This window comes from Lygodium microphyllum, chromosome 21 (genome assembly GCF_053477565.2).
Source record: "Lygodium microphyllum isolate KBCC chromosome 21, Lygodium_microphyllum_v1.1.10, whole genome shotgun sequence".
NCBI classification, from domain to species: domain Eukaryota; kingdom Viridiplantae; phylum Streptophyta; class Polypodiopsida; order Schizaeales; family Lygodiaceae; genus Lygodium; species Lygodium microphyllum.
Genome location: NC_141155.1, coordinates 31,820,937 through 31,828,852, shown reverse-complemented (window position 1 = coordinate 31,828,852; position 7,916 = coordinate 31,820,937). Strand labels below are relative to the sequence as shown.

At 37.1% G+C, this 7,916-nt stretch overlaps 1 pseudogene; it reads left to right on the top strand.

The window, feature by feature from the left end:
- The first annotated feature begins 2,386 nt into the window (after positions 1-2,386).
- LOC148017867 (signal recognition particle RNA) lies at positions 2,387-2,534 on the top strand (annotated as a pseudogene).
- Positions 2,535-7,916: the final 5,382 nt, after the last annotated feature.

Below are 7,916 nucleotides of genomic sequence, written 5' to 3'. Positions count from 1 at the left end.
GCGCATGTTCTGAAAAACACGTAATGTCGGGCTCAGTGTGGACAATGTTGGGGGTAGACTTGACGAGCAACTGCGCCCTAATGTGGAGAAGGGATCTCCAAAAGAAAGCAGGAGTAGATATGGCCTCCTTTGTCCTCCCCAAGTCCCGGAAGGTTTCCAAGTAAGGCTAGTTATGGAGGTGAAGGAGATAAGTTGAAGATGATGGACAATCTTGTGCACTTAGTGAGGCTGAGGTTATAGGAAGTTGAAGAGATAAGAGGAAGCTTTGATACCATGTGGGAAAAATCAAGTTGCAGCATTGGAATGTGTGCACAAGAGGGAGAAAGAGGCTCAAAGTACAAGAACAAATTCTTGTTTATTAAGTTGCTCAAGGTACAACTTGGGTACACTCTATCTCAAGTTTGATAGTGACCCATAGGCTGTTTATATAGCCTCTGCCAAACTAGGGTTAGGGTTTCCCCTACCCCTAAGGCTATTTTCTAACAGCCACCAACTTCTATAATGTATATTAATAAGACAGCCTCTCTTCACTCCATCATTAGTGTTGTAGTCTTGAGATTCTTTTACATGTCAAATATTATTCAAACACGTAGTACAAACTCTGATTTTTCAAGTCAATGCAAGCTCCTCTGATGTAAAAAATCTCCTTCTTCAACATTGCGATGGCATCCAGGTTTCCATTGTCTATTTGCAATGTAAGCTCTTTCTCTAAACACATTGCCTATCCCCATCAACCACCATAGTCTTTTCCTAACTAATGATTGCTGCTCCAGTTTGCATGGCCATTAATCATAAAACTACAACCTAACATAGATGACACTCCTGAAATACGAACCCAAACATGCTTCTTTTTGGGATGATGTAAACCTTCACAAGGTAGAGCCATTAACACATCCTCCTGCTTCTCAACAAAATGGCAAGGGTTGCTCTTCTTTTCCACTTCTTGGCGCCCGATCTTACAAACACATAGCTAAGTTATAATGCTCTCAAAAACATCTGACATCCCATATTATGGAGAATCTGCATCATCCTTCTCTGCAAAAAAGTCCTTATTCTCTTTGTTACTTTTGATTACATCTTTTCTGACTTCACTTTTTCTAGCTATTTGCCTTTATCCTAACTAGAAAGCCCAAAAAACAATCGTGTGATAAAAATATCTCAGGCTATTGCCTTAGCCATCTCCTCATTGCCTCTCGAATTTGTCTAAAGACAATCTGTTTCAATTTTTACAATCCTTGAAACCCTCTAGTAGTATACATGCTATTGTTTCAATGCAATGTGTCCTATCCAACAATATGTTATGAAAATGAACTCTATACTCAGTCACATATGATTCAAGAAAAAATGCAAGGTTAAATCTATGTTATGCAATCATACAAGCAATGTCGTATGCAAAAATATGGATGCATTGAAAATTTTGTGCCTAACCTTGTCTATGAGTGCTCGTGCATTAGCCAAGATGCAAACACAATTCCTTGACTAGCTACAAAAACCCTACGTATCTAATGTTTTTCTAGGGGTTTCTAGTGCTTGACAATGTTATATTTCATAAGTTTGGGTCTTGGTATGCCAAACAAGGCCCTGGTTATTCATGTGCTTCCAAATATCCTGCAAATGGTCAAAATTATCCATTAGGTACTTCTATGCCTAGGCCTACATATCATAGAATGCAGAAAGAGGTAGATCATGAAGAATCCATCTCTTCACTTTAGAATAATATAAATGGTCACCCATCTAGCTTACGCTCCTTTATACCATTTGATTGTTCAGGCGATCAAACAATAGAAGTAGACCTACCAAAACAATTGATCAAGTGATAAGAAAAGAATTCTTTTTGGCCTTTCCAAAAGAGACAACCTAAAACATAATGAAATTTATTATTTAACATTCTCATTTTAACAACTTTTGGCCTTTCTCAGCCTCATTCGTTCAATGGGGAAAAAGATAGAACACAAGAACATGGCAAATGTATCTATATATTTTTTTTCACAATTGAAATATAGCTTAGGATTTTTTATATGCAAGCTACTAATAAAAACTCTCTTTTGGAGTAATCTTGAATTTATTCATTGATTCACCTTAATTAGAATATGCATACATACAGAGAGAGAGAGAGAGAGAGAGAGAGCGAGTGAGCGAGCTGGAAAGCCAATATCAACCAAGCAACACAAAAGTTAGGGGGGAATCGTGTTACTGTGCATGCAGCGAACGAAAGGCAAGTTGGGAACCAAGGGGGCAGAGCAGAGATATAGAGCAAAACAGAGGGAGGATGGGACGCAATCTAAGCGGCGAGAAGACGGCGGAGGGGGGACAGATCCGGTTGGAGTGGATGCAGATCGGCGAGCCATTGTTGAGCAGGAGAGAGGAGTTCTGGCTCTCTCTGCAGGAGGCGTCCGACTCCAAGTCCTGAGTTGGCCGGGTATTTACTCGCCCGGAGGGGCGGGGTGCCCGCTCCTTGAGCGAGGGGGGATCACGTGAGGCCGGGAACGGAGCAACGTCACCCCTCCCTCTGGACGGTGGAGGGATAACGCCACGCTCGATCTCCTCTCCACTACCTACCACCGCTGCAAACCTCCAACCCTTCTCCTTTGGCTTTTGGCCCTTAATCCAAGGTGCAAACCTCCAACCCCTCTCATACTTGCTCTAATCCTGCTCACTTCTTTCTCTCACACTCATACTCTTCCTTCTTCCCTTACTATTTCTCTCATGTATGTCGTATGATTATGCCTTGATCTTAGGTGTACATGACACATAAAGGGCCAAAGAATCCAAGATCCCTTAAGCAAGGAAGGACAAGAGTCAAGGAATCCAAGATCCCTTGACTGCACTAAAATCAACAATCGTGTTTGTTTGCTAATAGAGGAGTTCAACAATGTGCAACTTGGATATGTGATTTGAAGGTATTTTCTATATTATTTTAACATCTTGCAACCCATCGCAATCAATTTCCGATTAGTTTCAATCAAGAAGAAGCAATGAAGAAATTAGCAAGAAAGACAATGAGTTAAATAATCAAGAAGATAAATTATGCAGCCAATTAGAAGATGACATTTTACGAATGACAAGTTCACGATTATATATGTATCAATATAGATGTTATTATGGATTATTCTTTTGGTTCTATTAACTAACTTTGAAGAAGATGATGCAAGTAGCTAGTTGGACTCCAATGAAGAGGCCTTAGAATCACTTAAAGTATCACAATTTTTATTAAAGAATACACAATCTTTGCATGTATTTGTTCAAGATACAAATATGTGCAGTTCACAATATACTATTTCAAATTATCTCAAATTGAAGGGTTAGAGCAAGTTTCTACTATTATAAACCTTCAATTTTAGCACCTCTATGTATAGTTTTTCTGAATAGCAAAGTTTTAGTTCATTCTATTAATTAACCTCCAATTAACGTAGTTCATTGGATTTCTTAAAAGCGTAGAAATGAAAGGAATATAGCGAAAAGTGCAAAAAGTGAAGCTTATGGTATCTATTGGCTTGAAGAAGAGAGAGAATTATTATAACAAGAAGTTTTTCAAGTGAGGAATGTAATGGAGTTGCAAAGTTCTCACTATTTCAAGGTTGTTAATGTTCTTGAGGAAGTTGTTTTTATAAAAGGATAGTATTTGTGCTCAATTAGTATTTTCTCATGTTTCAAGTTCTAGTTTAAATTAGTAATTCTGAGTTTTTAAGGGAATTTGATCAGTTTGTCAATGAATTTGGAGAAAATAAAAGTATAAAAGTGTCTACCATTGGATAATTGTGCAATCCATGTCCTTGTAGAAATGTTTGATATTATTCATTACAATTTTTTAGAATGATAACTTTGATTCTAATTGAGTTAGATGATAGTATGTTGTAGTTTTTTGTATAATCAATTACTTGGTTCATTTTCCCACAAGATGAAATTTTAGTGTTGCTAGAATTATATTTTAAGGAAATTATAAGTATTTAACAATACGATTTACCAAAAGATGCGGAAATCAAAATCCCCGTATTAAACCAATAGCCCCAATTACAATAATTTGAATTTCTAGAATAAGATTAGAAATAGTTTGAAAAATAGCTACAATAGACTAAAGAGTAGGAAGCATCACAACATCATGAAAATCATGAATTACACGAACTTGTAAATAGACTTGAAGAATAGCAATACAAGTGTTCTCAAATGGATTTGGGTAATTGCCAAAGGGGGATTCGTGGATGTATATGCATGATTTTTCTTACATAACTTCAATCTTTTGAATAAATCTAGCATGTAATTGATTGATAGGATCACACCTGACATCACTTCCTCATATTTTAGATTGTTTAGGATAGCATATCAGTTCTCAATCTACAAATCTCACAAGATAATGTGCCAGATATTGTAGTCATTCCGCAATTACAGTAGATGATATAACGGCTCATTGGAAGACACATCAACTCATATTTGCTCATTGATGTTGACCCAAACTGATAAGATCTCCATAGACATTGGATAAGTGTCAAAATAAAGCATTCCTTCTATTTCCGTGATCACATAATCAAGCAGTGATTAAGATTTTTGGTAATAATCATCATATCCTAGGATACATAGTATCCTTTTAATGGATATACTATCTTAGCTAGGTATAGGTAGAATGGGGTTCAATTTTGGGGCTTATTACATATCACTTAGGTATACCATCTTAGCTAGCTATAGGCTTAATGAACTTCAATTGTGGGGCTCATCACAACAACCACTTAGGTATATGATGCTAGTGTTAATTGCAAGAACGAGATAAAGAAAGAGGCCCACAAAATTTTAGAAAGCAAGTAATTTTGGTAAACAATTTATGCTATCATTTTATAAGAGTTTGTTGCCTCCTGTGAAAATTGTATTTGATAGCTACTGTCTCAATCATAACTTATATTAAGTTTATTTTCACATAAAGAATAATGTTTGATTGTATGTAAAAAGAGCCATGACTAACTCGAAAGACTTGAGAGGGGATACAGTGACAAAGGGAAATGGAAAAATCCTAACCCTATTTTTCATATATTTAAAAGATGAGAAAGAATAGAACAAGCTATACATGTGTATGAAAATAGTCTATATTTTCCTTCTTTCTTTTCATTGTGAGAGAAAAAGACTTTGAGAGGTTTAAGAGAGATTGAGTGAGTGAGTGAGTGAGGGCGAGGGAGCATGTAGGTGAAGCCTTCTTCCTCTTTGTCTTGAGCACTCTCTCAATCTTGTGCTCATGGTTCTTCGTTAGATGCTATGGCCATAGAGGGTTGAAAATGAAAAGATTGTATTCTTAGATTATGGAGCTTTGAAAGAGCATCCTTCATTCTTGATAGAAGGCCATGTAAGCTCACTACAAGCAGATCTTAGTATTCATAATGCATGCAAAAGGCTAGCTAAGAGATAGCCATCTCCTTCTCATATTTAAACCTCCTAAATAAATAAGAGGGCATCCAAAGTCCAGTCATTGAGCTCATGCAGTGCAATATTTTAGGTCCATTTCTAGGACCCAATCACTTTGGCCACAAAGTTTCTTTCATGCATCACTTTGTGAATTGGAAGGGATATGTCCCACTTTGAAATGCACACAAATAGATAGTTTTCCGCTTGTCCATTATCAACATAAAAAATAATTAGATTTTATTATTTTTATTACAGTAAGATATTTATGTGATCTTTTGTATGCTTGATAAGTGGTAAGCATAGAATATTATATATATTGTTACAATTTTCTTCTTTTTGTAAAATGTAAAAACATGAAGGAAATATCAATGGATATTTGCTATACTTCCACATTATTTTTCCTTAAATCCTAATTGCTTACAAATCATATACTTTATGAATGTAAAGCATTCCCTTGGATACATTGCTACATAGCACGTGTATTTATGATGCCCGAGTGGGTGAGGAAATACCAAGTTGTACTAGGTTTGGGGTCGTAGTGGGATAAAAGTGAGTTCTAGTGGAGATAAAGTGTTTCAATGATATATAAAAGAGGGATAGCAGGTCAAATCACTAACGAGTTTAGATCACTCATTTTGAGAGGCCATGACATTCCATCATTAGAGAGGTCCCTAAGTGATGTTTATGTGGTATATTAGATGTTAAGGAAAACTCTTACTTGTAATTCGGGGCTAGACAATGTAGTATTCTAGCTTATGAGATGATTCTCTAGCCATTCTTCTAGTCTTATATGGTTGTAGGGCCATGGGGGGGGGTTGCTGTTTTGAAGTCTGATAGTGTGCTCGAGTGTGAGTGAGCCCTTTGTGGGGTTTTTTTTTAGGTTGAAACAATGCACATAAGTATGACTTTTAGTTTCCATAATGTACCCCTCACTCCATGAGGAGTCTTACTTAGGGTCTCTTAGAGAGAGCCTATAGCTTTTACTTTGATCTCTCAATTTATACTAACCTTGTAACTAATTACCAAAATATCATCTGAAAGGAAAATATTGTAGTTAAGAAACTACAAAATAATAGGGTTTACCATGGCTAGAACATTTGACAGAGTGGTCTCTATGTAATCCTTAGATTAAATGCTTGATTCTTTGAAGCCATTACTACATTCCATGTCCCTTCCCTCTTTGACTATCAATGGCTTTAAAAACTTGAGAGTTTAAATATTATTGCTTGTGAGTAAGTTGTACCATGAGCATTAGGGGTGATCGTGAAGATCGGGTTCTCTCTCTTCTCATTCACACTTTCTTTCTTCTTCTCTCTCACACACACTCCCACTCACTTCTTTCTTCTCCCCTCTTTCTCTGCTTTCTCACACTCTCCCCTTTCCTCACTTCTTTCTTCTCTCTCCTTTATCTCTCTCTTCACATTTTCTCTTTCTTTCTCCTCTCCTCTCCTCTCTCTCTTCTCTCTTCTCTCTTCTCTCTCTGTCTCCACCCCATATTCTTTCTTTATGCTTTATCTCTCTCTCTCTCTCTCTCTCTCTCTCTTCCCACATTCTATTTTTCTTTCTCCTCTCCTCTCTCTCTCTCTCTCTTCTCCCTCCACATTCTCTTTTTCTTTCTCCTCTCTCTCTCTCTCATTCCTCTTTCTTTCTATTCAATTTTTTTCCTCTCCTCTATTATGTTTCTATCTCACACATTCCCTCCTTTGAATTTTTTATTATTCTCTCCTCTCTTTCGCTCTTTCATATTCTCTCTCCTCTTTCTCTCTCTTCACATTCTCTCTTCTTTTTCTCTTTCACATCCCTCTTTCTCTCCCTTAACATTTTGTATTTTTTTCTACTCTCTCTCATCTCTCTTTCTTTCTCCTCTCTCTCACTCTCCACATACATTCTCCTCTCTCTCTCTCTCTCCTGTTCTTTAACTCCTTCACACTGTAACATTCTCCCACCTCCATCTTCTTCTCTCTCTTCTCTCTCTCTCTCTCTCTTTGTAATGAATGAAGCTGAGAGGAGAGAGGAGAGAGGAGAAGAGCTGAAGAGAGAAAGAGAGAAAGAAGAAAAGAAAGAGAGAGAGAAGAAGAGAAAAGAAGACAAGAAGAGTAGAGAGAAAGATAGAAATGGTGCACAGATCGGATGTTGTATGCTCGCATAGTGAATGCCGGAAGGTCCCCAAGAACAAAAGAACTCTACTTTTTGCACAAAACTCAAGGTAAAAAGCATGCACGACATGAACAAGAGACCAATGGGGTGCAATCTCCCCCCATGCCTTGTGTGAGCGCTCCACAAAGCATGTATTTTATGTATTAATCATCTTCAAGCTCAAATAATAGCCCAAATTACAAAATAGCACACTTTTGGCTTTTGAGTTTGCTTTAGCACAAAATAGAAATAAAGCTATTGGGCGGTTGTTTAAAGAGTCAGGCATTCCCAATACAATGTCCAAATACAAATATCATAATCGTGCGCCCATGTGCATACAAAATAGTAAATAAATATCCAACGCCTCAATAAATAGGCGAGACAAAATATAGGCG